Source organism: Meleagris gallopavo, chromosome 4, assembly GCF_000146605.3.
Source record: "Meleagris gallopavo isolate NT-WF06-2002-E0010 breed Aviagen turkey brand Nicholas breeding stock chromosome 4, Turkey_5.1, whole genome shotgun sequence".
In the NCBI taxonomy this organism is placed as follows: Eukaryota; Metazoa; Chordata; class Aves; order Galliformes; family Phasianidae; genus Meleagris; species Meleagris gallopavo.
In genome coordinates, this window is record NC_015014.2 from 66,452,772 (window position 1) to 66,462,489 (window position 9,718).

The 9,718-nt window shown below is 37.8% G+C and overlaps 1 long non-coding RNA gene across 1 annotated transcript; it reads left to right on the forward strand.

The window, feature by feature from the left end:
• The first annotated feature begins 6 nt into the window (after positions 1-6).
• LOC104910890 lies at positions 7-8,354 on the forward strand. Its single transcript, XR_793490.3, has 3 exons — positions 7-691; positions 2,566-2,720; positions 5,117-8,354. It is a non-coding gene; the product is annotated as an uncharacterized LOC104910890 (long non-coding RNA).
• The last annotated feature ends 1,364 nt before the right edge of the window (positions 8,355-9,718 follow it).

A 9,718-nucleotide genomic window follows, 5' to 3' on the forward strand; every position in this document is an offset into this window, starting at 1 on the left:
GTGGTGGCTGTACGGGCGGCAGGTGGGCGGTGAGAGCTGCCCGGGTTCGGGGGGGTGGTTCGTCCTCAGAGTGCTGTGGGACGGCTGCGTCCATACGGTGAAGGAAAGGTCTGTAGAGATACTGAGAGATGGGATGTGAGGGGAGATGCGCCTGAGGGAGGGCTGGGAGCGAAGCGAGGGTGGATTTTCCAGCGCGATGCTTCACGTGCCTTCCATAGGGCAGGGGGAAGTAATTTTGATTATTAATTGCTTTATTAATTGCTTTCTTGTTGGACAACTAGGACTGACTGCTAGAGCTTCAGCTCTCTTCCACTGTAAAAAGCTTCTCTTGCAGCTTTCTTGCTGTGCGCATCCCTAAATTATTTGCACCGAAGACCAGCTTTTTGTCTTTCTGTTTTAAATTTTTCCTTCTTCAGTGCTACTGCTAAGCTTCCCAAGCTTAAGGTGGTTTTGCTACCCTACGATACCTTCCTTCTTCTCTGGGCAATGGAGCTGTGAAGGATCTGGAGCACAAGTCTTATAGGAGGCATGTCAGGAAGGTTCAGTGTGGAGAAGAAAAGGTTCAGGAGAGACCTCATTGCTCTACAGATCCCTGAAAAGAGGTTGGAGTGAGGTGGGCTCAGCATCTGTTCCGAGGTAACAGCGATAGGATGAGAAGTGATCACCTCAAGTTGCAACAGGGGAGGGTCAGGTTGGTTATTAAGAAATATTTCTTCTCTGAAAGAGCAATAATGCATTGAAACAGGCTGTCCAGGGAGGTTGTTGAGTCAGTGTCCCTGGAGGTTTTCAATAAAAGAGCAGTTGTGGTGCTGAGGGCCATGGTTTAGCGGGTGTGCTGAAGGTGGGTTGACAGTTGAACTTAATATTATTGATCTTTTCCAACCTTAATGATTGTATGATTCTGCTCTGGAATCGCTGAGCCTGGCAACCTGCAAGTCCCAGTGTCAGGGATCCCCATGGTGTAAGTGGTGTCATTGAGAAACTTTGCCATTTCAAGGCAGTACAAATCCCACTGATGTGCCCTTGCTCCATGCACCCTCTGCACTTTTTGGGATGTCCATCTGCTCCCCCAGCTTCCACATACACTAACAGGCAACAAGGAAGGGAGTGGGATGAGTCCTTCCAGACTTTTTTTTTGCCTGTTTTAGGCTTGAAGAGGTTTTGCCAAAATAATTTCTCAGTCTATAAGGAATTCTATAGAGGTGTCCATCTACCCTCAAGTAGAATCTCTCCACTCTGAGAAAGGTCTTATCAAGGTCTACATTCATTTTTCCAATAAATAAATGAGGAAAGGAGTTGGACTGGAGCCTTGTTTCCCATTACCAAGTAACAATAGAATCCATGGGAGAGTCTGCAGCAGGGAAAACAATTTATTAGCAAAAACTCATTGAAATATGATTTTAAATGTGATCCGATTCATTATAGCTCATGTACTTGGTAGAGTCATTTAACAGATGCAAGTACTCAAAGATGGTGTTACACAGAAATACTTTTAATTACTTTAACCTTCTCACAGCATCATTTAAGACTGACACACAACCAATTCTGCATGTATAAACAGATCATGGTAGGCTGGCCTGCCCTGTACGATGATGTATAAATTATCGCTGCAAGCTAGGTATTTAGTTTGTGTCTTTATTAGGCTTTCAGTTTGGATCAAATTAATTTTCTAAGTGCCTTCCCATGATACTGAATTGAGCCATGTGATAGTAAGAAAAATTTACCTGCAGACCTCGTGTATCTTACCTTCACTTCTGTACTCTGTGTCTTTTAAACCACTAATAAGAGGCATTTGATTAAAATAAGCGTGAGCTATAGCATATATGTAAGAATGACAGATAGTAAATAAGCATGATTAAGAAAAATGATTGAACCTCTTCCCTTCACCAGTAGCTACACTGCAAATACATCTCTTGTAAATTGAAACCAAAGGACTCGATCAACAATTTGTACATATTTCTGTTTAAAGTATGTCAGTTTAAGAAGCAAATCAGATTACTTACCTACTCCAGATTATTTTTTATCTAAGACAGAAGGCATGTTGTGCAGATGTCTGCCAGAGTGTGATAAGGAAATCTAAAAATCTGGAAGTTTTATAAACTTGTTTTCTGTGGTGCTGAAAGAGGGCTTTGCCCACTGCTTAGATATTTCTTTCCTTTAGGTTATTAACTGTTTTGCTGAAACTACCCTTATTTTTTATCACTGTTAACTATCTGGAAGAAAAGTAAGTAACCTGAGTTTGTTACCAGTGTTTACTGAAAACTGAAACAAGGTACAGAGCTGCTCTGTAAGCAGAGCTCTCATTAGCCAAGGGGGGGCGGCTACCAACTCCTAGCAAAAACTTGCAAGTGCCTTGAGATCTCCCCCTGCCAACACTGAGCTATGTATAGAAAAGAATCATGATAGAATCGTGATCAAACCTTCAGGAGTACTGGGCAGTGTGATTAGCAAGAGAGATAGACAGACTGTTTTGCTCATGTGAAATATACCTGGATGCACGACAGCTCATGGAGACTTGCAAGCTACAAGTGGAACTTAACTTACAATTTTTTAACCTTCTTTTAGGTTCTGTTATCTTCAAAGACAGAATAATAGCTTTCTTCTACAGAGTACATTCTTGCCTGCCTGTAATGACAGGAGGTCATCAGCAGCTCTGAAAGATGTTGCAGTAATTTGTATTAATAAGTCATTAACTTCCAGACTTGGTTGCCCGAGTGCACGTAAGTATATAGGGAATCACTAAAGTCATTCACTACCTCTGAACACACATGGATACTTTTTGGATAGTTATTGTAAATATCTGTATTCTGGTTTAGGTATGTCATTTTTGGCACATTTGCTTAAACACTGGTTTAAGCATTTAAGTATTTCCTCCGTCTGTGCAGCTATATACTTGTGTGTTACATATTATCTTGAGCAGTGCAAAAAGCAACAGTAAAGCCTTCACACCTTTCAGATCATTTAAATTGGATGTTACACAAAGAGTAATCTGCAAGGTGAGTTCTGACACTCAGTTTCCTGCTGCCATGCCCTCTGCCTTTCCTTTTGAGTGTTTTATCTGGCTCAAAAGAATCTGTCAGTCAGAGTATCCAAGGACTTACCCTGACTTGTACCTCTGAATTAGCTAGAAGGCAAGTAGCAGATGCAGTTTGTTTTGGAGGAAAAAATATATATGTGTGTATGTCTATGCACTTTTTTTCTATGCTGGAGAGAATGGTGCAACTACCTTCACTTCTTTCAGAAAGTTGACTTTAAAAGCTCAAATTAAATGTGAAAATAAATCTGTTCTTTGTTGCTTTGGGAATAATGTAAGCTAGGTTAATGTCTGCCATTGCACGCTATGACAAAGCCTTTTCTTTAAATGGTTACTTCTCAAAACCACAGGAATATATTTAAAATCTGTTTGTTTTGAGCTTCATTTGATACCTCTTATTGTCAGAGCAGGAGTGTGTGTGGAGGTCCTCTCTCATCCTTTAAGTGCAAAACCAGACAATGTGTAAGAGACACATTGCCCTTCCATATATCAAAATGGGGGGGAGAGAGAAAAGTTTAGAAATCTTGCATCTAACTAGAGAATGGGCTGTAAACATTCGAATATTCAATTTAAATGCCACGAAACCTCTTTTATCAAATGATTCATGTAATCTGTCTGGACTATGTAGCAACTAGAAAAAAAAAAATGGGACCCAGGAAAATGTGACTTATCAGATCTTTCCCAACCTTCCTTGAGTGATTGGCTTATTTAAAGCTGTATCTAAATTATCTTAATTATACATAATTACACATACATTTTTTTTTCCTGTCATTCCTTAAAAGTTCCTGACTCTTACAGAAACCTTGAGCAAGCAAGCGGCTCTCATGCAGAGAGCAGTGCTTTCCATGTTGACCACCAATTTCTAGCTGTTTCCCATCTGTTGTTTGTAAATACTTCACCACTTGTGCTGCTGATGTTGTTAGCTCTTTGCAAAACAAGCTCAATTTACTTATGTCTGCATATTGCATCAAAGCAGCAGGAAAACTGTCCACAAGTGTGAATCCTATGCAGCGCCAAGATATTTTTTTTGTTCTTGTTGGAGATCTCAATTAGTGAAACTTAATGGAAGTAAATAATTGTGTTGCAAACTACAGGGCATGTACACAGAGCACGTGTTCAGGTGGCCTTATCTGTGTGGGAGAGCAAAGGAAAGAGATGGGCTGTGTAAAGAAAGGGAACAGGAGGTGTTAGAGACCTAGTAGAGAGTGTAGAGATTAAAAGTTGCAGTATTTTTGGCTTGCTCCTTTGCAGAACTTGTTGAACTTTCTTTGGCACTGCTCTGTCCTTGCAATTCCTTTGTTTATCAAAGAGAAACTTAGTGAGAAAGATTAATATCTTGAATCCTAACAACTGTCACACAGAGGAAGAATCTTTCCCTTTCAGTCTGAGGAGCAGGAGAGTTGTTCTGTGCTGCCATGGCTCCAAATGGAGTTCAGAAAGTATTCCTCCATTTAAAAGAACAGCCAGCAGACTTGCTTCACTTCAGGCAAATGACTGTCCTCAAGCTTCTGCTCTTTCAGTTACTGCATCCTGCTGTGCTTTCTGTATGTACAGGGTGGGATGGAAGCATGTCTGGTACTTGCTCACCTTTATGAAAATTGCTGAATTCCTCTTCTGAGTCATATCTTTCTCTGCAGTGTCATTTAAAAGTATTGGGCTAAGTTCTGATTCTTACTAAAGTCTTATTATACAAACTCCTGTTGTCTTTATGAGACTTGCAGTAGACAAAACGTAACAAGGAATATCCATATCTCTCATAGCATCTTGGTAATCTAGATATAAATAGTTTTAGAACTGTTGTTCTACAAGAAAAAGATAATTGTTTTTATTAACCTTTCTTTTTCTTAATGATGTCTGGTTTTCAATACATTAAATATTCTCAATATTTAATTAAGGTTTAAAACAGATACTTGCAACATATTACTTACTAAATAGTTTTTCTCAGAAGAAATGCTATTACTTAAATATATTTTCTATCTTGTGGGCGCAAAGGCATGAAGAGAGAGAGCAATGTTTACAGAAAATATCTCCCACATCTTAACATATGTAAAGTTTCTAACTTCTTTCTATTTCTATTGACAGAAGCCAAGATGATACATCTTTCCACTTACACCTGCAAAAATGCACAAGAGACTTATAACTGAGACATAGCCTGAAGAAAGTTGATGAGGTTGTTAGTTGTCTCTGTCACAAATGACAAGTCTATGGATGTTCTGGTCTTTTCTTCAGACTTAGATGAAACCTGCAAAGGACAGAAAGTTGTTTTTGCTGAAGGAGCAACAGCTGTAAGAAGAAAAAAAAAAACATCAAGCCAAAAAAGCTAGAGGAAGCCAGTGAGAAGAACTACAATTGGTTATGACTAATCTGTTACAAGCTTAAGTTTTCTTGTACCTTAATGGATCTTTTAACTTTATTTATAGAGTCTATTTCTTTTTAATTTCTTTTAAAAGTTAAGACCTTTTTTCATGAAGTACATGAAGTATATGAAGCTTGAATACTTTGGCTAAGAAATCTATTAGCATCTAGAGTAACAATACAGCAACAGCATTTCAGATTTTTTATTAAATATACGTTAGTAAATCACAAGCAATAAATCTGAAGTATCTCACACCCCTTTGCTGTGCCCTCACTTTTCAGTGATAGTTAAAGAACGATGTAAAAAAATTCCTTTTTGTTTGTCTGTTTGAGATGGTCAATGCAGATAAATCACTTAAGCTTAGGAAAACAGGTAATTATCTATCAGCAAGCTCATTCATTTCCAGCCTGTAGGTGGATGTAGTTTCAAACAGAAAATGACATTCTAAATATCCACATGGACCTGTTAACTGTGGGAGAAATGTGTAGAATGCCCCATGTAAAATGAGCATGCTACTTTTCAATAGAAAGCTTTATTTCAGTGTCAAAAATGCTATGTGCATTCAAGTTGAATTATGCATCTTGTTACTTCTCAAGATGGTTGTGCTTCCTGATCAACAAGGTCAAGAGTTTCATAAGACCTTGCATGCTTTACATAAAGCATACCTCAAGTGGGAATGACACTGCAGGAATATTTACGTTTTCAAGGCATTCTTTGTATTTGAATGACAGCTGAATGAACCATCACTTAAAAGAAAGAGGAAAACAAATGATTTTTTTGTTAAATTAATCAAACTGTTAAGTATGGAAGGAACATCTAGCAACCTATAATGATCATTGAAGTTGCAACAGTAAATTTTGGAGGAAAAAAACTGCTGCTGTCCTGTTTTGGAGATTACTATGATAGGTTACTAAGTTTTAAAAATTTAAAAATTTCTTCCTGCAAATTAATGAAGTATTTTCTAAAAACTGAGTAGTGTTCCATAATGGAATTTTGGCAAATTGAAACGTGTTGCTGTGACAGTTCCTATTTTATCTGTTTTGTATTATAAATATGTCAAGGTAAGTCATTCTTGTCAAAACAGAACATTATCTTTCCTTTTGGGAAAAATTACCAGGCCTTTTCTCAATGCTCTCATTTTACATATTCAACAAAATAAAGATAAGGGCTAATTCCAAATGCTTTCATTTACATCTGCATAATCGTAAACCCACATAAATACAGCTTTAGTCTTACAAATGAGTCTGAAGTATTATATAGGTATTGTTAGCTTTGCGTCTGGCTACTGCTCTGTATAACAAGTGACTAAAAAATAAATGATATTTAACATTGACAAAACCGTTCTTAGTGGTTTCTCAAATAGAAGTCAATGGCAAAGATAGAGGTCATTGCCAGAAAATAATAATGGTTCTGGGTTTTGTTCAATTAGAACAATACCACGTGAAATACCATGTGAAGTGGATGCAGGAAATTGCATCAACACCTTTCTAAATAAGAAACAGATGGGCTCAGAGATACAAACCAAAAAATAGCACAGATTTATCTTACAGATATTATTGATGAAATCTTTCATAAGGAGCTTATTTAATGTTTGTTCCAGTGGACCACTGTAAGTGTTAACTGAGTAAGTTTAAATCAAGAGTAAAACAAATGTATATTTCTGCATCCATTAATTTACAGTGAGATGAAGTTAACCCAGAATTTTTATGAGGAAAAGAATTTACCAAACTGAGAGCTGAGTCTTCACATTCCCAGGTAGGGAGAGAAGGATAGTTTTTTGACATCAAGATATAAGAACTATATGTTGGAGAAGGAGCTGTGAAAGATAGGCGTCACTTGTGTGGGGCCATAAGGTTGGTAAATTACTGTTAAAGATATTTCTTCAATTAAAATTTGTAGGTTCGCCTCAGAATGCAGATATCAGCTCTGTCCTATATACACTGATCCTAGATTTTAAGGCAAAGATTTTTTGTTTGCTTGCTTTTTGTATTGTCAGGAGAAACAATCAACAAAGATAATTTGGTGTCTGCAATTGGTTTCTGGCACAGTCTCTCAAAATGTGATTCAAGTATTACAAGGGCAGCAAGGTTTTCTTGAGTTGCGTTTATTTGATTAATGACAGTGTATTATTGCTTCTTCGAAGGTGCTAATGAACAAGGAAAGGGAAAAGTCCCGAATACAGGAACAATATGACGAGGGTGCATATGAAAGGAGAGACAGGATATAAAGTTCTGAAAAAGGATCCAGATGAGAGCTGATTTAAGGCAGTCTGCTTGTAGAGTTAGTCTTCTTGTTCTTTCTAAACCATGGAGTTTGCTCAGATTTTCAGTAGTTGGAAATGAAAGAGGAGGATGCCTCATATGACAGTATATGAGCAGTTAATATTTTCATGAAAAAAATGATTGTTATTAAAAGAGCAGCTCTTGATTGTTTTTAATTTTCAAACTCTAGCTAGCTCCACTGTCCATACGTATGCTAACACCAATAATTCTTTTGCAGCTGACTTGCAAAGAACAATATACACTTATTTGATGCTTTTATTTTAATGCCTCAATGTTTTTGTCTTATTAGCAGGTTATAAATACTGCTGAATAATAAAAAGAAAAGTGAAAGTGCTTCTGATCGAGAGCTTGTGTGTATAAAGCCACCAAGAAAAAAATGTGAGGGTTCTGATTCTCTTAAAGAACAATCAGCTCAAGGATGTCGTGTGTTGTCACAGGCATTTAGATGTGTCTGTTATTACACTGTGTGTGCTGTGCTTAGAAAAACAGTGTGCATCAGATGCTATATTATTATGCATCTATCTTTGCTGACATGACAGCATATATATGGGTATGTACAGGCCTTATGTTGTGCCACGGGTGATTCAGATTGGGTGTTAGGAAAAATTTCTGCTCTATTAGAGTGGAGATGCATTGGTACAGGCTGCACAGGAGGGTGATGGAATCACTAACCCTGAGGATATTCAAGAACTGTGGAGATGTGGCACTGGAAGGACATGGTTAGTAAGCATGGTGAGAATGCGTTGAGGTTGGATTCGGTGACTTTAGTGGTTTCTTTTTCCAACTTTAATGATTCTATGATTCTTTGAAATGGATTCTGTGAACTCAAACATCCAAGGGAGACTTTTGTTGTCAATCTGAGCCACAATACATGTTCTAGAAATGGAGAAACCACATCAGTGTGTGTAACACAATTCATTTAAGCACTCAACAGGTGTAAATTTATGTAGTGGTACGAAGAACACAAGCACTGAGCATTTCTGTAATTGCTACAGTAGCAACGGACACATTTGAAGGAGCACAATGACAGAATGTACCCATCTTAAGAGCAAATAGCAAAATTGTAGGAACATGAAAAAGAAAGCTTACCATACAGCATCTGATTTTCTGACAGTATACAGCTACTACAGGCCAGCAGGGTGCTCAAGATGTGCACTACTGATGTACTGATACTTTGTCAACCTACAGTAAAAAGCTGTGAGGGTACTTCCAATCTGTGACTTGCTCAACTCTGTATACATGCTTTAAAAGCCGTACTAATGATTTAAGAAGAAGGCATGGAAACAATCATAAAAGATGAGCATTATTTAAAAAAAATATATGGTGTGGTACCGTTATTCATTTAGAATACTAACAAATATGCTGTAATTTTGTACTTAATAAAAATTTTCATTATTTATTGAGACTTAAGTGCCCTTTAGGTAATGTATCCTTTTATGAAATGTGGGTTAAGGCTTATGTAGCCTGCATTTTACAGAATGGGTCCATTAAAAATTTCAAGCCTACTGAGCATGTTAACACAAGGGGTCTAAATCCCCTAGATTTCCACTGAGCACCTCCTCTGACGTTCAGTTGCCCAAATTTGAAGCAATAGACACAGGATATGGTCTAGTACATAATAATGACAAAATATTTTTCCGTAGTTAGGCTCAATGACCCTTATGGGTCCCTTTCAACTCAGGATATTCTCTGATTCTATGATCTCGTGCAACACTGAAGGTAGAGTTCAAGTGTATGATGTATCTTGGCTCCTCAGCCTGCCTCCATGTGAAATTGCCTATTTCCCGTTATGGAAACAGCAGTGAGGCTCTGGTGGTAGGGGGAGGCTGCCAGGTTGCTGCCTGTGACACAGGATTGTGCGAGAACAAAAGAACGGTGTAATCTGGTCTGACCATAATGAAGCACCTAATTTGCGCATGTGAGCAAAGACTGTTATCATAAAGTCCTTCATTTGTTCAGTAAAAAACTTTAATTGTTGTACCCTTTGTTATTTGCAGGGGATTATAAAGACGTAAATTATAAGGCTGGTTAAGTTATATCTGCACA